Source organism: Belonocnema kinseyi, chromosome 3, assembly GCF_010883055.1.
Source record: "Belonocnema kinseyi isolate 2016_QV_RU_SX_M_011 chromosome 3, B_treatae_v1, whole genome shotgun sequence".
Lineage (NCBI taxonomy): Eukaryota > Metazoa > Arthropoda > Insecta > Hymenoptera > Cynipidae > Belonocnema > Belonocnema kinseyi.
This window is the reverse complement of record NC_046659.1, coordinates 93,851,416-93,878,844: the sequence shown is the minus strand read 5'-3', so window position 1 is coordinate 93,878,844 and position 27,429 is coordinate 93,851,416. Positions and strand designations below refer to the sequence as shown.

General features: G+C 30.8%; 1 protein-coding gene across 7 annotated transcripts in view; it reads right to left on the bottom strand.

The window, feature by feature from the left end:
• LOC117170274 (elongation of very long chain fatty acids protein AAEL008004-like) overlaps positions 1-27,429 on the bottom strand; it is a 129,777-nt gene that overhangs the window by 27,006 nt on the left and 75,342 nt on the right. For 2 of the 7 annotated variants that reach the window (XM_033356935.1, XM_033356941.1), the window contains exon 1: positions 21,590-22,117. The exons of 3 other annotated variants lie outside the window; for them this stretch is intronic. The gene's annotated coding sequence lies outside the window, so the exon portion shown is untranslated. Of the gene's footprint in view, positions 1-1,238; positions 1,444-21,589; positions 22,118-27,429 lie in introns of those variants that run through there. 2 more of the 7 variants (XM_033356940.1, XM_033356939.1) reach the window with 2 other exon arrangements.

The window sequence follows — 27,429 nt, the reverse complement described above, 5'->3', positions numbered from 1 at the left end:
GTGTTTCTATGGCTTCTTATGCCTTTTCGAATTATATATATATATATATATATATGTATATATATTTGGTTCAAAGAGTCCTTGATGCCCGGCTGTACTGTTGGAACCGAAATGCCGGTGTGAAAGCTATTACTTATTTATTTAAACATAATCTATACCTCTATCATTGAGACAATTAATATCATCAGTACAACCAACAATTGTCCAGATTTTGCTGAAATGATTATGAAGACTTCAAATCCGGAAACAAATTTTTTAAAACTTCATAATTCATTAAACGGTGTTCGCTTATCAGAAAATAAAATTTTGAGATGTTTCAGAATAATATGTTATATAACCAGAACAAACTCTAAAAGGAAAGTTATTCTCCTTGAAGATTTTGACAAGTTCTTCATATATATTTGAATATTTTAGGACATTTTTAGACGTTTTTTAGTAATTCTAAGGTTGTGAATTTTTGGTCAAAATAGTTGTTTTCCTTTCTGACTTTTAAGGTACGTGTGAGAAGTCACTTGCATATGAACCTGAGGTTTGAAAACGTTAGTGACCTTTATTTTCTTTATTTTTTAAAACCATATATAGAATTTTAGTTACGTTTATTCGGACATACAGTTTGTAATATTTGTAAACTGGGAATTAAGATTCAGATTTTAAAACAATGAACATCACTAAAATTCCTATTTGGACGAATTAGAAAGAAAATAATACGCCAAACATGTAATAGAAAAGAAAAAATCCATCAAAAAAGTTTTAAAAAATCAAGAAAATCAATGTTACTAAGGATTTCCAACTTAAGGTTCATAAGCTAGTAACTTCTTAAGCGTATTTTAGGAGCTTGAAAGAAAAAATGCAAATTTTTGGAAATACTAAACAAAACGATTAGATATATAAAAAATTCTTGAGAAACATTCCTAGAAATGTGCAAGAAGTATTTTGTTAAATTTTAAGCTTTTTTGATATTCTTCACAGATTTGGAAATCTTAAAAAAACCTCTATCAAAAATAAAATATAAAATAATAAATAATCACATTTTCGAATTTTATAAGAATTACACAATTATCCAATTCACACTTTCATTGGCACCGACGAAATAGAAGGAAGGGATGCTTGGTGATTGAGGCTGCAGAAATGTCTCGAAATATTTGGGTGCACATAGAAATATTGACGGAATATATGGGAATATTTTGACAGTGCACTTGTTTATAATTAGAAATATGATTCAGTGAATTTTTTCTTACCACTAGAAAAATTCAGGGGTTGTATCGCCTGCAAAACTATATCCCACGTTTTCTTGGTTTGAGAAGAATACTTTAAGGCACATTTTCTTTGTGGCCTAATTGGTGGACTCTAATCAGAATCGACATTGAAAAGTTACAATCCTGGAGTCCGCGGTGCACGCACTTAGACTAACCGATGACCGAGACAGGACAGCGTTGTTTGGTAACCGGCACCATTGGATTTCGCTTTCGATGCACTCGGTGGAGTGTTCCTCAAGGCCAATCGGCGACAATTCAATGGATTTCTGTCAACCAGTGGCGTAAGCAGTAAGCGGAGGTTAGATAGCTCGCGAGGATAAAGTAGGGAGTTAAGGCAAAGCTGTGCAATCGGCTCTTTACCTATTTCAATGGATACAATACCCCATAATTATGACATTTTCGACACAAAAATCAATTTTCAGAATAGTATCTAATTTCTAGATTGCAAAATGTTTATAAGCCGAAACAATGAAAAACACTATAAAACGTAGAAGTTAATAAACATAAACTACGTTACCATTTTTTTTCTTTTTCTTTTTACCCTCCTCCCTCAGTCCATCATATAAAGCTGAGATATTCTTTGCTTAGAACTTATTTCAACAAATGTTCCAGTGATGTCACTGGTACGTAATTATGACAAAGTTATCTTGAAAGTTAGAGACAGCTCTGTGCTAAAGGTTGTGTTGTCTAGAAACATGAATCTTCAACATAAAGTCATGAATTTTCAATCAAATAGTACAATTTGTAACCAGACAAGATAAATTCCGAACCAAAAATATGTAAAATATTAACATTTTATACAAACAAAAAGTAGCTTTCAACCAAAAATAGTTGGGTTTTCTTATTGGGTTTTATTCATTCAGTTTGCATTTAAGCAAATAAAAATGAGAAAAAGTTATTGAACTGCACCATTGCTCTCAGTTATTTTATTTTGTTTCTTTACAATTATCACCATAACAACGAATGCTCTGTAAACAACTATCCATTTGCACTTTCAAAATTTTCTTTTCGAAGTTTAAAAAAAATTTCTACTCTGATTGGCCAATTTTATATAGCGAACTCTGATTAACACTCCTCTTAAAACCCAAACTCCTAGAAAATTAACATTAAAATAGATATTTAACGTTATTTAAAATATTGTTTTGCAAATAGGATATATTAACTTTCAGTGCGGAATACCATCCTCTTTATTAATAAATCTGTATTTCCCTACATATTTGCTAAAAATTTAGATAGGTTTTTGTACATCAGTGTAACAATTCTATTAATAATAACAATAATAATACTATAATATGCGTCAATGTGTTCATCAATATTAAAAAATGCTTAAAAAATTAATTTCATAACAACTTGGAAGGTTTATTCTTTACTTTTAAAAAATAAAAATGTGCTAATTGATAATCACTGGGGTCTTGGCGAGGACTGGGTGTTTGACCTTATTCGTTATGTGATAAAGTTAATAAAAAATTGAAGATATTCTCCAATAAATAAATTACATCTAGAATATCAACTTTTCAAAACAGTTTCTTTGGCTGTAATTCCGAAATATAATTTAATTATGTCAGATTGTATACCATTTCCTATCCTCCAACACAGTTTCGTCTTCACGGAGAAAAATAGATGTTGAAACCTATAAATATTAAAGATAAAAAACAATAACGACTGACATGCTGATAATAAATTGTAACATATACATAGCTATCCTATTCTTGAATATATGTACAATATATTAACACTGGAGATCTAGATGTTTCCTGCAAATATCCATTTTTCTTTGTGTGGTACTTGAACTTGAACTGAAGTCCCAGAAACTCGTCGACTTTCATTAAATTTACAAATTTTATTCGCTGATCTTGAAATCCAACAAATATTAAGATAGAAAACCTCATCAAATTTTTGGTAATCTTTATTTACTATTTAAAATTTAGATTATCATAAAGAAAGTATGTAAGTAGCATTTGTAAATTTCCTACGGAACCTGTGTAAACCTTGCTTACAAGGTCGGGCGTAGGAAGCTAGGAAATTTCCAAATAACCCGTTCTCCAGATATCCTTTCCTCTTTTCATCTTTTTTTTTACATAAAGATACAGAATGACGATTACTTACAAGCCTTCAGGGAACAGGATATAAAGCCACAATGATGCAAATTTAATTAGAATATAATGAGAAAAACTCTTACTATATTTTATTACAAAATTAGTCAAACTTTAACACAACAAAATTCAAGTTTGAAAATTAAAAATTAAACCACTTATATGCACTGACGCGTCCTCTTCAATTGCATAATATTTAATATTGAGCTACAGGCACAAATAAGGAAGATATTTTAACAAAGAGACGTTAAAAATAACCCAATATACAATATTGATAAAAACTAACAAAGCGCGAATGCGACGTTGACAAATATTAAAACACGAGTTCGACAGCAAGTTAAATAAAAAATGGTGTGCATTTTTTCATAATATCAACCGAGAAATAAAAGAAACTTGACTTCAAAATTCTTGCGCAATTTTTAAATTCTGCTCAAACAAATATTGTACTCTTTTGTGAAAAATGTAGATATATACTATTGAATATTCAAAATTGCACGTGGCTTAATTAACTGCCAGTTTATCTTACAGATGCTTCCACACAATCTTCCACAGTAATCCACTCGTCAGACTGAACCTTTTTAGATTCCGTCAACTCTCAATCGCCGATCTCCCTTGTACCGCATTTATACTAGGACGTCCCTTATGTACATTATGAAAAAATTGCAATCTTTTTGGTCTCATCAGAATTTAAGTAAAAACGAAGTTTTTCATTAATTTTACATGCGAAAAAGGCAACTTCTTCTTTTTCTTCTTCACGCCTAATTTAAACGCGAAAATGTGGCGATAACGTAACTTATAATATATTTTACTGTTCAGAATACTTCTGGTCTGCGAATAAGAATCGGCTATAATTTTTCATATTATGAAAATTGTTGAAAGAACTTTTTTTAAACTAGTGAATCATGTTGTTGCCTTCACGTCATGATTTCGTTTATCAGTGTTAAGAGTAAAAAAGTTTGTTTAAATAATTGTGTAATTGTTTAAACAATATCTATATATTTTAGTACATACTTCCAAGCAAGCACGAGAAATAAGTAGGAAAATACATTCGTTTTTAATATTTATATTGCCTACGCAAGTTTTAGTAACAATTTTATTACGAATGAGCGCACATAAATATTAGGGAAAAAAGGTGACCAGTACGGGGTACCTTAATTTTCTCGTCTTATTGACGTGAACCAACTGTACAAATCAAAACTTCCTTTTGGTAACGAATAAAACATTTAGTTAATTAGTACTGTGCAAAATCGGATTTTTTAAAAATAATTACGAAAAAAGTTATTCTTGTTTTTGTAGAAAAGTACGATATATTCCGCTTTATCCCACCATTAGGCCAGAATGGGGTATTTCATATTTTATTAAATTCAGATAAAGTTCTAATCTCTATTGAATGCGAGGAATAAAGAAAAGAGAGCAAAACCCATATTGAAAAATTGATTAAACTCCAAATTTTTTCTTTAAAAAAAAAGATATATTTTTAGGGCGGAATGGTAACATGTCCACATGCTCACTTTCACAAAACATGGTTTATTAATTCATGATCATTTTTTTAAACAATATTTTTTCTATTATTCTTACTATTAGAAGGCTCTTTACATTTTAAAATATCAGAAATTATGGCCGATTCTTATTTATTAAGCGTCGGAAAATTTGTTTGAGAATTCGTACAAAACTAGGGGATGGGGCTAAAAAAGATATGATTTTGAAAAATGAAAGCCACCCTAATATGTACCGATGTGAACGAACTACATGTACATTGTACGTCTTGGCGCTTATCCTAACGTTGATCTATTTTTTATGTCACTTGGCGAGTTCACTACAGCAACAGATCAATTTGTTAACCAATATCAATAACAGTGATATACACATAAAGCGATGTAACGTTTTTCACACTCATCTCGACTGTCGGGCTTACGACTTAAAAAAAAATAAAATAAAGTACCACGTTCGACCCTCGTTAAGGAACTGATTGTTGATGAAACCCAATCACATATTGTATTTTTTTCTCATTTGTCATACTCATGCATTATAACAATGAAACACTGTTTAGCACGTGTACATATTTTAGTAATTGCTGATCCACTTTTCAGCGACCGTGAACTCTTTTGAATGTTTTGCAAGTTGGGAGGTCGGAGAAGGGTTAACACCTGTAGTCTCGCATTTGGACGTTATTTCCAATTATGAGAGATTGATGACGAATAAGATATTGTAATTGTGTGATAAACAATATTCGCAATAGTGTGATAATACTTCAATTTACTTTATTACAAACAATTTAAAAATTGTTTAAACGGATTGCAATATTTTAATCTCAATGATCAAAATATTTCCTGTAACATTTTCTTTTACGCAACAAGAAAAATAAGCCCAATCTAAACGATTTTGACTGCACATTCTATAAAGGACTTTGAAACAAACAATTACTCGTAAGATGTGATTTCTTGTACTAAAGAAGGTATATATCTCAAGAGATGATGGTCAAATCATATTTGAGATATATCAGGTATAGTTCGGCGTTAACGATGTTTATCTCGTAGGTCGCATCGTTTAGTAATTGCAAAATCGAGAGAACGTTTAATGAAGCCACGAACCTCCCAAAACGCGCCGAGCAAGCGAATACTTGCGAATTGCGAAAACTGTATACATTAGCGGTACAGAAAATGGGCCATGCCCGAATGGTCGTTACGTCAGGCTTTGTCAAAGAGCGTGTCCGATGAAAGGAGAATCGGCGCAGAGAGAAAGGTTTTTTTATACGCGATTCGTTCATGTGGACTGTCGTCTAAGTCCCGAATGAAAAACAGGTGGTATATCTACACGCACTTGTCGCGCGATTTATCCAAGCCTATGTAAGGCAGCAGGCCGATGTGTCACGAGAGAATGTCCGATGCGTGCCAACGATTGAAGGACTTCTTCAGTTGAAACAAACTTTTTCTACTCGATATATTTCAGTGAAATTTCTCACGGTGTGCAGCTAAATTAGAATTTTATGTGCTTGATACAAAAAGATTTATTTAAAAATGTTTCATCTGTCGCTTAAACTTGATTCAACTAAAATACTTTATGAACATCTTTATAAATGGTAGACTGCCATATGAAATTTAAATGAACACAGACAAAACTTTTCTTTTTGTTGCGCCTATTCGGATCCAAGGAAAGACCACCCTGACCGCTAATGTGGCGCTGTTAAGGCGGTCTATTATGGCGCAGAGTTGAAGTGAAACGTTATTCTACGGTCAAACGCTAGCCTGAACAAGCTAATCTAGAGCTAATCTAAATAAGCTGATCTAGCGCTAGTTAGTCAGTCGTGCGAAAATCTGTTTTAGATGGTTGGCGTTAAAATTATTTCAAAGACTGTCTAGATAATGAGAAATAAAATTTCACACCCTGGATATTTTTTGAAATGTGAAAAAAAACTTTTGGATTAAAAGCTTAGAAAAATTTTTGGTCCTGATATGCTAGCCAGAACCTGATTAAGGCCCGAACAGATCCTGAAGTGCTTTTGAAAATCCTCAACTAAACTTTTGAACTCTACCCTTGATTTTTATTTTTCTCGAATTAATATAAGTGATATCTAGTGAATTTTAAATATTGAAAAAATGGTGTTAATATTATTTAGACATTTGTTATTTGATATTTTTAGGTTGAGACAGGTGCGTGACAGGACATTTTGTGTACTTTTTTAATGTTGTTTTTTTAATAACTTCGTCTAAAATGTTGAAAATTTACTCAATTTTGCGTCGATATAGAACTACTTTTCTGATATAATTTTAGAAAAAAGTTATTATTCAAAGAAAAAGTGAAAAATAACTGGGATTTAAAGTAGACAATTTTGGGTAATCATCCATACGTATAATTTGGCATGATCCTTTGATCTAAATTGTAAATTTAGGATAAAACTTCGTAAGGCTTCCTATGTAAAAATGATCATAAGCAAAGTACTGATGTTTGCAATAATTGTACATCTGCCCCAACAAAATTACATTGTATATGAGTTCTTTACAGCTTTGTTTACGTGCATATTTAAACGAAGTGTCTCATTATCCCGAAATTCGGGATGATTAGTATGTTCCCTTTTTCAGCTCTGCCAATAAAAATTCAAGATGAATACATGCGCCTTATTTAAAAATATATATTTTGCAATCTGTGTTTTAAATTTCTAATTTCCTAATCTAACCGAAGTCACGGATGTAGGAGTTTTCGAAAGTAAAACAATACCGCACACTTTTCTGGAGGACCGAAAGTGATTAGACGTGGAGGTGTAACTATGTAAGAAAATTTATGGACCTTAAGTAATAGTTTCGCGGTCGAAAATCGTGGGTGAGGGTGAGGGGAACACACGAGGATATATATTATTTTATATGTCGTACTCAAAGTGAGATAAACAAGAATTGCTTGTGTTCTTCAGGTATTAAACATTTGCACAATATTACGTCATATTTATAATTCATCGAGTCTTAATATTATACAAGCATAAGTGCTAATTTAACTAGATCTGCAGGGATTAGAATTTAAAACTTATCCGTTTCATAAACGAACTATTTTTTAGTACAGTTTAATTTAGCTTTGTATACGTCATCAAAATGAGAAAATAGCTACAATAAATACCAACAATGAGAAAACTAGTTGCAAAAAGGTTATAAATACGAATGATCATTTTTGTTAAAGTTTTGTAGTGCGACAATTGATTAAGTATCGATACAGGACAAACTAAAAAATTGATGTGCGGTAATTTAAGCAATACATTTTTTAAAGCAGAATATGGGATTTCGTTAGCTGTTAAATTCTTGAGCTAGAAACTTTAGTATGCAAAGTTTCCGGTTACTTCAACTACACTTCCGCTTCTGAATTGTCTGGGCAGTTTCATGCGGTAAGAGGCTCTTGAAAGCTAAACGTAACGTAATAATAAGCCTAATCACAGATTTCTTCACCTCCAGTTGAATTTTATGGCACCTTCGGCTAAAATTTCCATTTCTAATAGATAAACCTAAATTCCAAGTTCCGAAACTGAACTATAAATCGTTTGTAAAAAGGTGATATTTTGAAATTTGAATTGATATGAGGATCATTCCATCCATTTTCATAAAAGTCGGTTGGAACCTCTTATTCATTTTTTTACTTTAATACTTAGACACAATAATTATTTTGTGAAATTATCAAAGATCCGAGCAAAATTAAGGGGCATTTTCTAATATTTGTAAATTCTTTCTGTAAATTTGAGATATTTAGCATGAAAATATGCTAAGTATGAAGAACAACTAAATAGTAATGCGGCTATAAAGTCACAATGTCAAAATTGTGTTTCGTCGAAGTTTTATGTCGAAAGAAATGAAAAGGAACGTACCTAAAGTTTCATTGCGTTTCTTTTATACATAAAAAGTAATTGCTACATAATATTTTGACATAATGTCTGTGTAGCTATATTATCTTTCGATATACTTTCTCATACTGGTCTTAGTTTTTAGGACTGAACTCATTTTAAATCAGGCAGGTTCAATAATTGAAGCCGCAGAATCACTCGGGGAAAAATATGTTGTTTTTTACAGGAAATTAGGCGATACATATTTTTTCGATTTGCAAAACAAAATTTTCTGCTAACATATAACTTTTCTGCTAACATATAACTTAACGACTATTTGAATTTTATGCTTTATTCAATAAAAAACAAATAAATTGTATCAAAGGGGATTTTTTTTAGAAAAAAGTTGATTCTTAAACCCAAACGGATAATACACTAAACACTAAAAGCCGTAAAAGTGGTTCACTTAACATCGAATTTCAGAGCAAAATTGTAACCAATGGATCAAAAGAATCATCAAGAACCTTAAAGTTAATTACCGAAAGAGAATAAGAAGATTGCTTATAGCTTCGGATCAGAAAAGAGGGGTTCCTGATTTGATTTTGATGGATGTCATTTTCAATTTAAACAAAGCTTGGACTTTTGACCAATGATTAAGATTCACATATTTACACTTTGGAGTTTTTATTAATGTGAACATCAATTTAATAATTAATACAGAACGTACAGGCTGTGAGATATTGGACAGACTAAACGGTAAAGTAACAAGAACCTTTGAAATCTGATTACAAGAATGATTCCAAGGATCAGGATGTAACACCACCAACAAAATGCAGCGTTGTCCAATTTAGTATAATAAATTCTTGTTCTTTTCATACTTCTTCATAACAGGTCTTGATTTAGTTATAGATAACCACATCTTTCCCTTTTCTGATTCTGCCTTCTACCCTTTAAGAGAAATTGATAACTTGTTCTATGAAACGTCTTACAAACATACTTAAACGCAATATGTGCGTTTATATCCTTATTTTCGGTAATAAAAACTCTCGATTATTCGAAGTTTCTTTCGGTCTCAAAGAACTTGGTATTATCGAAATTTCACTGTAGTTGAATTTGCAAGCCGAAAAGACGAAACATTTTAGAAGACGTTTGGATTTTCACCTAAGAAAGATGAATTTTTAATCCAAAAAGGTGAATTTTCTATCCAAAAAGAAGAATATTCAACAAAACAGTTTAATTTTCGATTCAAAAGATGACTTTTTAACGAAATCTTTAAGTTATCAATAAAAAAAGATTAGTTCCAAACAAAAAATATAATAGTAGAGTATTGAATTAGAAAGAATTAACTTTCAATAAAAAAGATGAATTTTCAACTCAAAAGTATTGAATATCTAACACCAAATTCGAATGTAAAAAAACTAATGTTATAATACCAGTAATTACATTAAAATATTCAAAATCCCGACATTTTTAATGTGTTTTGAATTCATCCAACTTTTATGTAAACGATGATTGAATTCATCTAACAAAATAAACAACTTGTCAGAATTTTATTATTTTATAAACTGGTTTTTGTTTGTTTTTGTTTGTATATTTATGAAGGAACTTCAACTTAAGATTCAAGCTAAGATTTGGATATTATATCACGCCAAGTACAATTTTTATTCAGACACTAATAGTCACTGGTAAATGGGAGGAATTTAAAAGTTAGGCAATTATTATTATAACTTACCTACTTATCAACGTCTATTTCACCCAAATAACGCCCGACAAAATCATCTTGACAAGTGACTGGCAGTATGTAGACGACACTTCACGTTGCTCTGGATGAGAAAAAACAGTGTCTAAATGATGCTTTTACCCTAGATTCTCCGAATGAACCTGTATGGCTCAAATTTGTTGCAACTCACTTGAACACCGATTTCCGTGTACAATGAAGGATCGGCGATTTTCTATGCTTTCGCGAATTCCATTCAATGTCGACGTTTTAAGACCCCCCACCCCCATGTCAGCAAATAGTTTTTACGTCGGTATCTGTCGTCGCCGTTGTATAAATATAAAAAATATAAAGCCGAGCGCGTAGCGAGAGGTAACACATTATCGAGCGCGCGATAAGAATGTACTCGCGCTGAAGACAAATTTTTCTTTAATAATTTTCCTAACGTTAAAGTCGCGAACTCGAATTTTCTCGTCGATAGTAAATCAGAATATCTTCGGAAATACTTATTCTATAACTATCATTAATTTGACCGTAAGCAAAGTTTATTTCCTCTTAGCAAATATATAGACTTAGACACTAACAATTATGACATCTATCACCTAATTGATTATTCATCAAGTAACTGACGTCACGAAAAGGGATGTTTTTAAATGATCTCAAAAAAACGATGCAGTCAGAATCTGGTAATTCTGTGAAAAATATCAAGGATTAGAGTCATAATGTTTTCCTAGCATCTTTGCCATGCCTGCATAAATATTTAATGGTTATTTAGAAACTTGTTTCACTAGTGAAAAGAGTGAAAATTTCAAGAATTGCAGAGAGTAGAAATAAGTATTAGCATTCTTTTTCTTTTTAGCATGCCATATTTTCGGCAAAAACTTTTTAAAATATATCAATAGAAAGAATATTATTTTCGAGATTATTTGAAACTTTTATAAATTACGATCACTTTGACTGCTAAGGATATAATTTATTTTTAGGAAAAAGTTAAATAATGCATGGCATAAGGACTCACGAACTAATCAGCTTTAGTTTTCTTATCAAAAAATACATTGAGAAAGTAGGCTTATCCTGATATTTTGACCTTGAGTTGTTGTTATCTAGCCGGTTATTGAAGGCGCTTTTCAAGTTGCATACATTGTAAGATTGCAATATTGAAGGCTTCAAAAATATCACGTGCACTCGTGAAGCCATACAAATATGACAATATTTTTATATCAAAAAACTTTCTATTCACAAGTGTAATTTAAATTACAATTATACTAGTAGTTACTGATAGAATTGAAGATTCAAGCGCTGCATTTTTGAAAATTCATTAATTTTGCTTGAAAATTTAAATACATTGCAGTCCCAAGATGGCTGAATACCTTAACCACGCGACATGCGGTTCATTCTAAGAAAGTACAACAAAGTGATAATGATCAATAAACGAAATATAGTTGCACTTTGTGCTTGCCGTGCAAACTCTAGCCGTGCTGCAGCGAAAGTGCATAGCTGCACTCATTGCAACGTGCCGATGCACTGTGAAAAGCGATAATGACAGGAGAGAAAGAGTAACCTGTTACACAATCTTTTATATTAAATCCTTTCATAACGGGCAAGCTCGAACCAAACTGACGATGACAAAGTCACAACGTCTGGACCACAAAAGAGAAACAAGATATTTTTTGGCTTTGGAGTGTAACCCTTGCATGTAAAAAAGCACCCCCCCCCCCCACACACACACTAAATCCCAAGGTCTCAAGTTTGTATCCAGCAGTGAATCATAGCCTTGCACATTAGACAATAATTATAAAATCATATCTTTTTACATAGATGTCATTTGTTTTTCCATTTTTCAATGATTTGATCCATTCTTGGACAAAAATTTGACATCGTAATATCTAGGGGGCAGTGAAATTATGCATCAATAGAGTTGATAATTCAATATGGAGAAAAAGTCGAGGGGTTATTCACTCTGAAGTCGAACGTTTCGAACGTTCGATTTTTTCGTGAAGTATTAACGAAATCACGTAATGAAATGAAAAGAATAACTCGTAATATTGAAGCTTTTATAGCCATGACGAAGTCAGTAAAACTTTATTTGAAGTCGTACGATTGAAGGCTAAAATAACGTTACATTGACTTCAACTTACTTCGAAGTGAATAGCCCCTCGGAAAAATGATATATAAAATGATATAATGAAATGATAAAATGATATGTAAATTATATATAAAAAAATGTCCCTATTTTGTCTGAAAAATATGTCAGTTTAGCAGAATTTTTATGTGTGAAGTATGTTATGATAATGAGATGTTAAACATATAAAAATAATTTTCCATTTTATCTAAAAAAAATTACTTTTCAAATGATGAGTATATGTATGACAACTAGTTAAAGACCATTTGATTTTATCTCTCTGAAACACATAAGGGGGGGGGGGGGGGGCCAAAGCATTTCTTAAGTAAGTTTCTTCTTTGTACTTTTATTTTTAAATATGCTAACATGGAAACCTGTTTTGGCTATTGAAATCACTTGTTATACTATTACACACATTATATAAATATTTAAAGGATGACAGTATAGAAGAAAAGTAGCAAAATTTTTTCGAAAATGACTACATACCTCTATAACTTGGGCCGAATTTTCTATCATAAAAAGCCAAACACTTTAAAAAACTTATGCACTCCTATTAATGTAGGCATTCGAATTTCTTTCCTTTTTTTTGCATTTTCAATGAAAATGCATCTTTATATCTTTCTCATCCTAATATAAAAGTAAAAAATTCCCACCTCTGTATTTGCACCTGTATTGTATTAAGATATGATTCAATATACACCTATACTCCTAGCAAAAAATTAAAAAAAAACCGGGATGATCATGCGTAATATGCAAATATTCACTGGCACAAAGAAATTCTCGCGAATTAAATGAAATACTATCATTTGTATAAGATTTATGATGACCGATTGTCGTGATCTCATATGCACGGCGTTTAAACGCCAATGGAAGTTACGCGTGTTAATGAGAAATGGAGGTCGTTTTGTTGACGGAAGACGCGTGCCTCGGCTGTCGGCCGATCTCGCGTTTGCACCTCACAGCATCTTTCTTAAATCACAAAAATCATTTTTTTTTAAACATATACTCAAGAAAGTAAATTTGCGCAACAAAATTGCAAAAAAGGAGTTAGAATAAGATATAGATGTTTCTAAACAATATTGTAATCGGCTCATTAAAGACAATTATATGACAATTAAAAAAATAGGGAGAAAAGAAACAACAAAACCACCTCGCTCTCTTTTCTGTATTATTTATCCGCCTTTTTTATGCTACCAGGATCCAACATGCTTTGTAAAGGTATTTCCGATTACTATGAAACTGGAAAAAATTTAATTTGATAAATCTGGGAAAATATTTTAAATACAGTTACCGAAATGATTCTTTAACAATTGGTTTCTATAATCTCGTTTCTATAAAGCTGTGATCACTGTTTTTTTCAAGTTGAGGGAATGCAAATTGTGTCCTTGAACAATAGAGCTGTCTTTGAATATATTCAAAGGAATGGAATTTAATTTTTGTCCAAAGTGATTAATAATACTTTCGAAAAAAAAGTATTCATCTTTATTTGATTTAAGGAAAGAAACAACAAAATTATCAGTTTTTTATTCTTAATTAAAATTTAAGCTCTCTTGATTTAATTTCAATCATATATTTCAATCTTTTTTTAATTCTTGAGATTGACAATTTAGCAAATGTAAATAATTTCTTGATAAGTAGATTCAGATTCATATCTCTATTTTTAATTAATCGTGGCATAACATAAAAATGTTCTCTAGTAGTTTCCTATTAAAAATTTCCCTGATGAGGTAGCCTTAAAATGCCTCGAAACACGTGGGATCCTAGTAGTATAAAAAATAATTCAATTGTCATATAACTGTCTCTAATGAACTAATTACAATGTTGTTTAGACACCTAGTTCTCTAATTTTAACCCCTTTTGTGCAATTATGCCACACAAATTGACTCTTTAAGTTTATGTTTTTTTTTTAAATATACTTTGAATTATTTGATAAAAAGAGATATTAAGCCAGATACCCTGCTATCGTTTCCTAGACTAGATTTTTTAGAGTTCAGTTCTTTGTACTGTTCTCAAAAGTTCGGTTCCTAATCAACTTTAAGAGAATATTATTCAAAAATAAACTGCTGGACGATGAGAGCACGCGTATAATAAAATCATATTTGACGTATTCATACAACCAGAAAATGTGAAAATTTCTGTTTACCTCACTCATAAACATAAGAAAAAAAAGCTTTCTTGCATCACAATTATGACTTTTTTGGCGCTACAAATAAAACTAAGATTACCGCAACTTTGTGGTTGAAAAGGAGTAGAAAAAGTGTATAGTAAAATAATTTTATTTACTAGCAGAAGTTAATATGAGAGTGATTTATTGCAAAACGCAAGACTGTTAGTTTGCATTATGGAGATGATGGATATCTTGTTTTCAAATGATGCAAAACAGCGGCTAATTAGAAAGTATTATACTTATTACAATTCTGTACAAAGTAAGAAAAATCAGAAAATTTTATATTTAATTATGTTATGAGTTTAACAGATTACTTATTTCATCATTCATACTTTGATTAAAGCGTAAATAAAAATTCTTCGCGTAATAAATGCATGCTTTACCGATTTCACTGCCTACCGATTTGGAAAAGGCATAAAACTTCATCGTTAGTGACCACGTGCATGGTGAAGCTTCAACAGGTTATTTTGAAATTTCAACTATATATATATAAACCAACATAAAATATAATACTGCACTCTAGAATTTAAATCTTATACATAAAATTATTTCCACTGAAAGTTATCCTTAAGGCGCGCACAAATATCTTAGAGGCAGGTTTTTGTACACATTAAGACCGCTAATAACTGGGGCACAATATGTACCTCTTAACGTTGAGTTTGGCATTAAGCCGGGCTCATCGGCATTTTCTAAATCCCGAATATTTATTTACCTTTTCCCGAGGACTGAATCGGGAAGTATTCGGCGAGTAGCGCACAGAAAAAACCGGTCTTGAAAAGTACGCCGATTTGGTCTTATTTTGAATTGCAACAAAAAAAAGACAGCGGAGAATGATATTTGTTCATGTTATAGTTTCATATAAGTATTCTCATGTTGAGACACAAAATCTTATTTCGAGAACATAACAATGGGTAAATTAATACTTTATACGATCTATATTTATATATAAAAAAAATAATAAGAAGAAAGGAATAGAATAAAGTGAATACAGTGAAACTCTGATACTGGACCAATTTTGGGACCGACCTTGGTCGTGAATTACCCAGATAAAGGGCCGTTTTATACAAAACGCTTTTGTTTGTTCACGCCTGAGCGACCGACTCTCATCCCGAACAGCTCCTATTACTCCTCCATGCGGCGCGGCGTCAGTTCTCGGAAGAACTCTATCAGGGGGCCCTATATCTAGGATTTACTGTAATTAGTTTACAATTAAACTGGCGAATGATTCACACAATTTTAAATATAATTTGAAAGGTCAACCATCCGAAAATTCATGTCTTGAATCACAATTGACGAGAAATTATTTCGCGATCTTGATGATTAAAAATTTAGAAGGAAGGCGAATGAGAATAGAAACAAAATTTTTCCCCAAAATGAAAATTGATAGATAAATTAATTTTTTTCTTTATCGAATCTTAATATTATTTAATGTATTTTAAAATAACTTTATTATTTAGTCATGTGCAAAATCATAATCGTTAAATAACACACATATTAAAGAAAGGATTTAATCATAGAATTCGTCTTCGAAAAATTTTCTGATAGGAAGAATTTGCCTGTATAATGAAAATCTACTTAAGTTAAGTTCATTAAAAATCAAAAGATTCGCAAGAATATCAACCATGGCTTTATTCCATTTAACTGCAGAAATTTTGCTATTCTTATACGTTAACACCAATTATTAAAGAATTAATGATTTTTTCTCAATTTTTATTTTTAAAAATCAACTAACCAAAACTAATCAATTTTTAAATATGAATTCTTGAACTACTTTCATTAACTGTTAATAGTAACTAAACTATTTATTTTACAGCTGTTTGATGTAATTATATAAAAAAAATTTTCTTTGTTTGACCAAGAATTAAACTTTTGAGAACGGCAAAAGAATCGTACACTAGAGAACGTCACAGGATGTATGGCTTAATGCTTCTGTTTTTTAAATATTTGAAGGTACAATTTTCTCAACCAACATAAACTTTAAAAAACAAATTGTGCAACAGAATTGAACAAGAAAAGAAGGTTTAAAAAGAATGATGTTCCTTTCAAAACTGTTTTTTAACAAGAAAATCAGTTTATGAAAAGTAATTGCACAAAAACAGTTAAAATAAGAGAAATATGTTTTCAAATAAAATTGTAAAACAACTCATTAGAGATAGATATATGATAATCCCAAAAGGAGAAAAAAGTAGGAGACATCGAAACCACCTCTTTCTCACTCTTTAATAGTTATCCGTCTTTTTATACTACCAGGATTCAACATGTTCCGAGGACTTTTAGACATTCTCTGTAAGGAAATTTTAATAGGAAACTAGTAGGGAAATTTTCTATGAAATAATTAAGATAAAAATATAAATGGTGTTAATAATTCCTTAATAATTAACTTCAAATTCGATTCTGCTTTTTAATTAATAGTAGCATAACATACAAATATTCTTTATTAGTTTACCATTCGAATTTCTCTGAAGAGGATCCCTAAAAGTTCTCGAATCATATGAGGGCCGCCTGACTCGTTTCCAATTGGAATATATATATATATATATATATATGTGTGTGTGTGTGTGTGTGTGTGTGTGTGTGTGCGTGTGTGTGTGATGTCGCATCCGCTCTCACCCTACTCCCCTGAGAGACTGCGTGAGCCAGCAGTTCTAGGAAGACTGAGAACGGGGTGACTGAAACCGAGAGATTGGTGTATCTATCTTTATGATGAGTCATTATACAATGCTATTTAACAATATATTTCTCTTATCTGAACTTCTTAAGCCTTCGTGTGCAATTTTATTGCACAATTTGTTTTAAAAAAGTTTATGTTATTTTAAAAAATATACTCTGAAATATTATTTGCTTGCTCTTTTAAAGCCTCATCTCTCCATGTTGTGTAATTGAATAAAAAAATGTAACAAAACCTAGTAATCTTAAAATAATCATAAAAACTTCACATTGGTGATGTAAAATTATCGTGTAAATAACCTCAAAGCTAAATAATTCATTTTGTAATTAAAATCAACCCCAATTTCACAAAAACTCACCGATTAAGACACTATAACTTAATCTTTAAGAGTACCCTTTCTTAATTTTATTATTGGTTTCTAACTTTATACATATGAAAATTTGAAATTTGGTAACTAGGTAGTACTATTACTATAAATCCTATGATTCAAATAGAATATACGATCGCATTACTTTTTCAACTGTATTGCTTTAGCTGGTTGTACACGTTGGCCTTTAGTGAGTTTTAATATCATGAATAATAGTTTTTATTCTATTAGTCGAAACTTAATCACAATAGCTATTTGTGATACAAGTGCCCAAAATGGGCGATTGTCGACGAGTGTAAGTCTTGAAGACCGCGTATGTAGACGAGTGCGAAGAGCTGAAGATAAGGGCTGCTATCACACGAGTAACAATCGCCTGTGCGCACGTGTATCACACGTTTTTTTTCTTGGAACAACCATCCGAGAAAAATAGTTAGCAATTTTTTACACTTTTTTACCAAATATCCAATTCCGTATTTTAGTTTTCAGCTAAACTTTTGTATGATTTTGCCAATGTGCAAAGTTACTTATCTCTAATGTACCTATGTGCGTCTACTGTTCATTGCATCAATTCGAAAAATATATATGTTTTAAAGAACACATGGATCATTAATATTCTCGCACAGGTTTCTGGATTAAAGAACTTTGCATATCATTTAGAGGCATGGAAGTACTCACTTTCAAAGTGTGTGTTGCAAAAAGAATGTTTGCCGATCTACTAGCAGTATCCTAACTAAAAAAAAATGTTCTTCGTCAAACTTATATCGTTGGCAATTAAAGTTTAAACAGAATAGTCAACTATATCTAATCAACTATATATATTTCGAAATGAAAAATCTGTAAGTAAGAAAATCTAATTTTTTATGCATTATTAAGCTTGTAAATGGAAAACAATGTCTATTCTTAGGGCATTATTTTCCCTACTTACATAATAATTTTTTAAATATATTTCACGCTTAAATTTCAATTTTCATTCCATGAAGTTTAGAAAACTTCAAAATTCGTTATAGTATCTTAAACGGTGAGTTTTGGCGGTGAATTTATTTATAAAATCAAATTTTTAGCCTTCATGTATTTCACACAATAGTTTTACATCAACCCGGCAAGGTTTTATGATTGTTTTTGTAATGAAAGAATTTATTAAATTTTTGAAGCTTTGGTATACTTTAAGGGTCATACCCTAACTCCAAACATGGTTATTATATATTTTTTTAAACCAGAAACATTTTTGTAACAAATGACGCAAAATGAGGGCATGAGACTTTAAAAATTTTTTAAATATTTTTTGAACCACCCTACTATACATTAAGTCTAACATTGAAACAGTCATTATCATAAATATTATATAGCAACCAAATTATCCTAATCCTAGCTATCACACACTCATAAAAAAGATTCTTTGAATCAAAGAAAAATATTAATTGGCTCTCAGTTGAAGAAATTTCTCTTGACTCAAAGAGATTTCTTTGGTACAAAGAAGTGGTTTTTTAAAACAAATACACAAACTTGATATTACTTAGAATGAAAATAACATCACTTCAAATTTTCAAGATTTTATTGTATCTTAAATAAAATTGAGGTCATACAAAACCCAGCATGTTGCAATAAAGCTGTTTATTTAAGTAATGTTGATCAATTTCCGATGTTGCAAGTTACCTACTGATTTTGTACTAATTATTAATGGTATATCTTTCTGTAATAACATCAATAAATCATTATTTAATTTTTTTTCTGGTGAGTTGAATATTGGGAAATAATGTTGCATTAAAATCAACGGCGTAATCGCAGGATTCATAAAGTAGGAAGGATTAATTGACTCGTGTTTCTGCGAGGGAATCTAAGGTTGCTAATGTAGTTCGCGATTGTCGAAGATATGAAACAAGTCTGGGAGACTACAACTGTCAACTAGAGTCACTTATGGTTCTTGTAAGGTTTCAGAACTCTTTTACGAACTACATGAATAGTTACCACACCGTTTATCTGCATTCTCGCTTTGCTAGTCACTTGACCAATTAATCTTATCTAGGAAAACGTGTATTAAGACAAAGAAAGAAGTAAATATTGCGTAGACACTTTTCTATTTATATCCAATAACGACAAACAATAGAAATTCATTTAATATAATTTCTATCAATTTGTATCAAGTCGACAAATTCAATTTATTCAATAATTTATAGAAACAGTGAATGAAATTAATAAAATAAAAAGTGACTAATAGTGACTACTGTTCACACAAAAAGAGAGGACTGTAATGTCAATATAAACATTTATGTGTACTAAAAAATGTCAATTTCATTACACACTTAATTTATCGGCTTGCATTTATAAGATTGGATGAAATTTTATTATAGAATTTGGGGTTGAAAAAGAAGCAGCAAGGTCACAATTGCAAGAATAAATCTTATAAGTAATGTTCAGACAAATTGTAATTCATTTTATTTCAAGCTCAATAAACCTGTAACACTGAACTTCAATAATAAACTAAAGTAATTTTATTTTTAACATCGCGGACTTCACAGCCTACAAAGGTCTAAAAAAAGTAAATTATGGGTATTTTCACGAAAATAAGGAAAGTCAATTCCTAACCTTTCAAGTGAAAATATGGCAATGTAAACAAAATAGAAGATTTTTTAACCAAATAGAATTTTCAACGAAATAATTGAATTTTCTACTAAAAAATATTAATTTGAAAAAATAGAATAATTAAATTTTGAGTTAAAATCATTAATTTTCAAACAAACGATTTTCATCAAAAGAATTGATTGTTTAAACTAAAATATGAATAAACTAAAAGATGAATTATCAACCAAATAGCTAAATATCCAACGAAAACTAAAATTAATTTTCAACCGAATACTCGTATTCAGTGCCAAGTACTTGCATTTTTAAGTAAAAGTGATGAATTTTTACCAAAAATTTGAATTTTAAACCAAATATAGTTAAACTTTTAATCAAATAGTCAAAATTTCAAGTAAAAAAAGTTTAAACTACTAATCAAAGACAGAAGCCTTTTTAACCAAATAGTGAAAGAATTTTTTAAGCCAAAAATACGAAAATTTTAAGACGGTTGAATTTATAACAAAAAGTTAATATTTAACTAAGAAAGATTATTTTTCTACGAAAAAAAACATGAATTTTCTATCAAAATAATTATATTTGTACACACAAGAGATGAACTATAAACTAAAAATACAATAATACTCTTTTCAAACAAAAATAATTAACTTTCACACAAAAATATTAGTTTGATATTCTTATCGGATTTTATTAATTTAGTTTCATTCCATATATTAATATAGATTGCATACACAGTTTAATTAAATTTCTTTAAGGATAAAATCTAAAATGAGATGAATTGTCTTCCGTTTTCAATGTTTCAAAAACTGCTTACATTGCCAGGGCAGTGTTGTCAGTGATTGTGCTGATCAAATTTTATTGCAAAATCTGCGCCTTATCTTCAAGTTTCGAGCGGTACATTAGATTCGCGAGATGCAAGGGGTGCTTTTTTTGTGCTAAGTAATGTGATTTTTTATCATTGAAGATGGTCCCTAATGTTGAAAACCTGAAGAGACATCTAAAAAATCGGACGATGTCACCACAGCATGATTCTACCTTAAAAACTAAAAAAAGAAGGAGACCAGACGAGGACGTCATAATATCAATCAATAGATTGCGGACCTATCAAAGATCTAAGTTATAAAAAAATAATATCCAACAATTTAAGTTTTTTGTGGTGATATGCCGATAACGTCGATAAACGTACGTAACGACCTAGAACTGCAAAACATGCAATTTCTCTGTCAATCGATCAACAGGGGGGGGGGGGCTTAACGATAAATAATAAAGGACCTTTCTAAGCACTGTTCCAATCACCAACCAATCTTTCAACTATTATACTACACTTACCAAGAGCAATACGCACTAAATCCACAACACACTGCAATTGGAACACTTCTAGGGTGTATTCTTTCCGTCTTCCTCTTCTTGCACCACCCCTTTAAGCTTCTTTTCCAGTTTCTGAACTCTAAATTTCCCTCTGTCACTATCAGGAAGGAATCTCTTCTCAGCTTTTCAGGTTCTAATTCCTGACTTTCCTTCTGGTCCCGAACCGGAACTAATATTTGCACCTAAGATGTACGTAGAAGATACCGCGCGGAGTGTCGCCAGTCGAGGAAGAGCTGGAGAACAGTGAGAGTGAGAGGCAGAGATCACGATGTGATAGTAGGGTGGAGAGGTAATAAATGTGGCGACGAAGTAAGAGGCACGATGGAGGAAGAACGACGGTCTGCAATTTTTAGGCGTTGAGGGAGTGACTTGGCCTTGGTTGGCGCAAAGGCAACAACAAACAATAACAACGCGAAAACTACCGAATCAGAACACCGAGCGGGCCACCGTCGTGCCGTTGTCTCCTTCGTGACTGTTGACTGGTGCCCGGTAGGCTGGAGCATTGCTTTTAACCAACTCGCCATGTTGGTACCACTACCCCTCCGCCTTAGCTTCCACCGAAGCTCACCTGTTCCTCCTCCAGTATCGCCTTCCCCGTCCTCGACGATGACACTTGATTGTGATTCCTCCACCTTTTTTTTCTCTTTCTTCTATAATCAAATTCATCGACTCTGATGGCAAGTTACCTGACGTCAGAGAGCGACCCTTGCCCTCAAGTGCCACAGCGTGGGATCGAATGATGACCCTAGTCACCGAGTGGAATTTGTAAACACTAAGCAGTCCAAGATTTCATTTAATTTCGGAATTTTCCTTCTAGTAAAAGCAGAAGAAAGAAGGCTTTGTCTTTTATGACCTTTTTGTGTGTTATTTCCGCCATAAATTTTGGACTGGAATAACTTTATTCAGATTTTGCGTCATCAATTATGTAGGTAATGTTTTTCTGGTTTTTTTAAACCGGTTCTATTCTGCAATATGTAAACATTTTTAAAAAAACATACACATTTTATGAAATAGGCGCACGAAAAAAAGTAATATTTCTGCAAATTAAAAAGTAAATAGAATTCTATTATCTAATACGAACTCTAAATTTGCAATCAATTGGAAGCTCTAGAAAATAATTAGGATATATTTCCGAAAAGGTCACTCAAGAATATTGACTTGATACTTGGCCTAGGGGTTCATTTGAGACCCTATTTGAATGCACTATAAGGATTTTTGGCATAGATCAATAGAAATGAAGATATTAATAATTTCTACATTTATTTCAAAATTTCGAAAAATATTGGTATTGAAAAAAATGTTATTCACAAAAGTTTTAGATCTCGTCGAATCACATCTTGTATGTTCATACCTTTTTTATATAAAAATCATATTTTTCGAGAAAAATGACAAAAATTTGGCCGTTGGAACCCATTTTCCAATAGCCAAAAAAACTCACCCATTCTAGTGGTGGCCTTAAATCGTTTTTAATGATAAAACTTTATGTTCTCAAACTTTTTTTAAACTATTACTGCAAGTTTTGAAAGATTTTTGTAAAAAGTCTAAAAATTTATTTTGGTAATTTCTCCCGAAAAATACTAATTTTAGAAAAAAATATAATAATAAAAAATATGTATTTCGGCGAGATCTATAACTTTTGTAAATATAAAAATTCTTTATTTTTTTATAGATTTTAACAGGTTCTCGCCACCTGAATGGATTAAACAGTTAGTCAGATAAACGTGTTATTATCTAAAATAATTGCAACCACTTTAAAAAAAAATTTCTTTTTCACTGAGCCACAAGTTTAAAAAAGATTGACATGCAACAAATATGAATAATGCTAAGTTTTGTATAAACAATGGGGTTGAAAATCTATATCTTAGGTCTTAACTATAAATCCGATTATCAAAACCTGAATTTATCCATAAATAAATCTGTTCCTAATCTCCAAATTAGTTGAAAATTCAGATTTTCAGAAAAAATATTTTTTTTCGAGCGCTTCTTCATTAAAACGTGTTTTTCTTAAAATTTTACATGTTCACGACCTGTGAAAGAGTTGAAATCGACTTTTATAGTTAGGAAAGTATGACTTATGTAGCTGCAAAGTTTCAAAATTATTAGATTTAATATAAGGTTTTCTCCTCTAATGACTAACCACTAACCTATTAATTAGTGCGGTGATTCGAATTAGTAATTCTGCACATACCTAAACATACCCCAACTTAGTTTGATAAATTTGGGACATATGGACAATTTGATAAAGTTACATTCTTAGTTTCGTCAAACGAAATTCAGTAATACTTCATTCGAGTCTAGCACTCGGTAGAAAATGTAAGTGGGTTTGTAGAAAAGGCATAAAGGAATCACTAACGCTCAAGAAACTTTAACTTACAGTAGGGTAAACCATGAGCTTCTGTGGGTCAAAAACAGGTTTGTACCCAATCAACACCATACATTTAGGTAAACATCAGTCACATCCAGAACCGAATTTAAGAATTTGCCGCCTCGGGTGGATAACAAAAGTGCTGCCTTTTTACGAACTAATGACTTTTTTTACTAACTTTTTAACAATTCTTGTAATTCAAACAAATAATTATTGAAAAATGCACAAGAATGTATGTAAATTGTACAACTTTTGATTTTAGATAAGAACATTTACATCCAGACGCACTCGAGTTGGGTAGTTCAGGATACAAAATAGCCGCGGAAAAATAACTCATTAACGTTCAATCGATTCGTGTTTGAATCAGCCTAATAATAATACGACTATACATGTGAGCTTTTGACGAAACTACGCAAATGCACGCTTCATGCTTAGAAGTGAAATTCCGAACTCTCTAACATACCAACTATAGAGGAATTGATTTAGAACTTGTAAGAGACAGAGGTCAAAGGCGAATTTATAATTTTGTAAAGGCCCAAATTTATAGTCACAAACTAAGTTCTGTGCCTAAAGTTTTGAAGTGACCACAGAAACATTCAAGCATCATATTTTATTTATTTTCATCAATGAATAAAAGTAACAGTGGGCATCATATTAACTTACTTATTTAATTAAAAGTTAAAATATTATCAGTTAAATATTATAATTATATCAAACAATTATTTGGTAAAGTTTCAAAATTTTAGACATCATTTAGAAATTATAAATAAAAAAGTACGCAAAATGTCTGGTTACACACCTGTACCAAACAACAAATTTAAAATTAAAATTTATCAAATCATATCAGCATATTTTAAATATTTATAATTCACAGATGTTTCTCTTATTGAGTTGAAAAAGATAAATATCAATAGTAGAGTTCAATATTTTAGAGTTAAGTATTTTTTAAATCACTTTAAAGTTTTTCCCATCGATTTTTTGTAAATACATTCCTTGAACGATTGGGACCCGAAATATTTCTTTATCAAAATGAATCATCGTGAAAGCATTAAATCTATTATTTTAGTTTTATATTTTCATACTCTCTTTGTTCATCGTTGATTAAATATATTAGGTGGTTTGATTTTTGTTTTGTTTTTGAAAATCTCCTTGACCAAAATGGTCAACTTTTTGGCAATCATGCATAAAATATATCAATATAAAAAATAAAAGAACTTAACACAAAATTTGATTTACTCAACTTTTGTGTATCTGCTTTAGGCAGAAGACATAATTTACAGTCAATCATTCTACTCTTTGAAAGGATATTTAAAATTCTATTCATCACATTTTTAATAAATATTATTTAATAAATATGACTAAGATTCAAAATATGACTAACTAAAATGATTGTGCATACTATACTTAAATAAAATAATTTCCATAAAAACGTGACGAATATAATATTGTAAAGAATCTTTCAAGGACTGGAATGAGCTTTTTTCAAATAAAATTGAATGCAAATTACGTATTTTGTCTAAAGCAGATGCAAGAATACGAATATGCAAATAATTATATTTGAGTAAACAATTATGCATAACCTAAAAACTGTTTTCATTTTCTATGATTGGATTTCTCTTCTAACGTTTGCTGCAATAATGAATTTGCTTTCTTTTGTCAATTTTATAATTTAACTTCAATAGTAATTCATTTTGAACTTGGTTGTACACCTGGAACATCCTTAAAAGGGGTTATCTGTAGATATAATTTTCAAATTTGAGATATGAAACTACTTCCAGTAATGAAAAGTTTAATAACTGCGTATTAAAGTATTGAAAACATCAATTTTAGAAGTGGTCAACGAGTATGAAAATATAAAGGTAAAACGTCAATGAATGTATTTGTTATTGATATGAATTTTACACAAAAAACCTGTCGGACAAACTTTAAAGTAATTTTAAAAATACTTAACTCTGAAGTATTAAACTCTACTCTTGATTTTTATATTTATATTTTGCATACTTTTTACGTTCTCATTCATGGGGTGTAATTTAATCGTCCATAATTTTCGATCTCTGGTTTTTAACGGATCTTTACGTTTTGGCACGCACAAAATTCGAAAATCACAAAATTTTATCAGTGGCTGTCTGTCTGTATGTCTGTCTGTATGTATGGTTACCTGAATGTTGTAGCTACGCTAACTTTTGAAGGATTTTTCCAATCGAGTTAGCCTTTGATACACTTATTAAGGTTTCCAAAATGAAGGTTAAGTCCGTTAAGCAGATAGGTAGAAGACTTGCAAATTATCTAAATAAAATTCTTAATTTCAATGAAGATTAGCAAACTTATATACTTCTGAAAATTTTGAAAATGTTCAGAAAAGTATAAACAAATATTTTTCTGATCGATTAGGAAATTTAATTTATTTTCTTTACTAGATATTATATATATTTTGAAACTATCTCAGTTCAGTTTTTCGATTTGACAAAAATTCAAAAAGTTAGAGCGTTTTCAAAATTTGAAAAAAAAATTTTCGGAGTTTCAGAAATTTTTGTCCAATTTTCTGATACACGAGAAAAATACCTGGAAAACAAACTAATAACATTTTTAAATTCGATACAATTAAAAAAATTTATATTCTTTTCAACATTTTGAAAACTTTCAAAAAAATGTTTTTATAGGTTAAGAAATATGAATTCAAATTTCTACAAATTTTCTAGTGCATGGCAAAAAGACTTGCAAATTGTCTTAATGACATTTTTAAATTCGCTAAAAATTGAAACAGTTATATGCTTTTCAACATTTTGAAAACTTTCAAAAAAAGAAAAACAATTTTTTTGTATTTCTTAATTAGACAAAAGTTCCAAAAGTTGGATCATTTTCAAAAATATGCCATTTTTGTTTTTGAGAGATCCGTAAGTTTAAAGCGTTGTTTTTAGTAGATTTGAACAAGATTTACAAATTATCTTGATGAAGTTTTTTAATTGGACAAAAAGCATCGAGCGCGAAGCGCGAGTTTCGTAATGAGAATGTAATCGTCAAAGCCGTAGGTGATTTGAGAACCTTCCTTAAAAATAAATCGAAAACAATTTCAGTTAAAATTTATGGCTATAATCCCTCAGAAGTTCGCAGCGCGAAATGACAATGTGCCCTCGAAGCGTTGCAGTAAAAAACTAAATAATTAACATTTTCATCGAAAATAGGTGCATTCCATAAAAAATTCTTAAAAAATCCGGTACGCATTGTGGTAAAAGGATTTTTTCGAAATCTCATTTACTGATACAATAATCTAAAACAAAATTTAATAAAATTTATGTTCAAATTTTAACTTTGCATTCATTTTTTTCAACCTTTTAGTATATATATATATAATTAAAAATTTGTCATAAGGACAACCGCAGGATTTCGCCGGGAGCGGGTGCTAATCTGAAAAATTGCACCCGCTTCCAGCGAAATC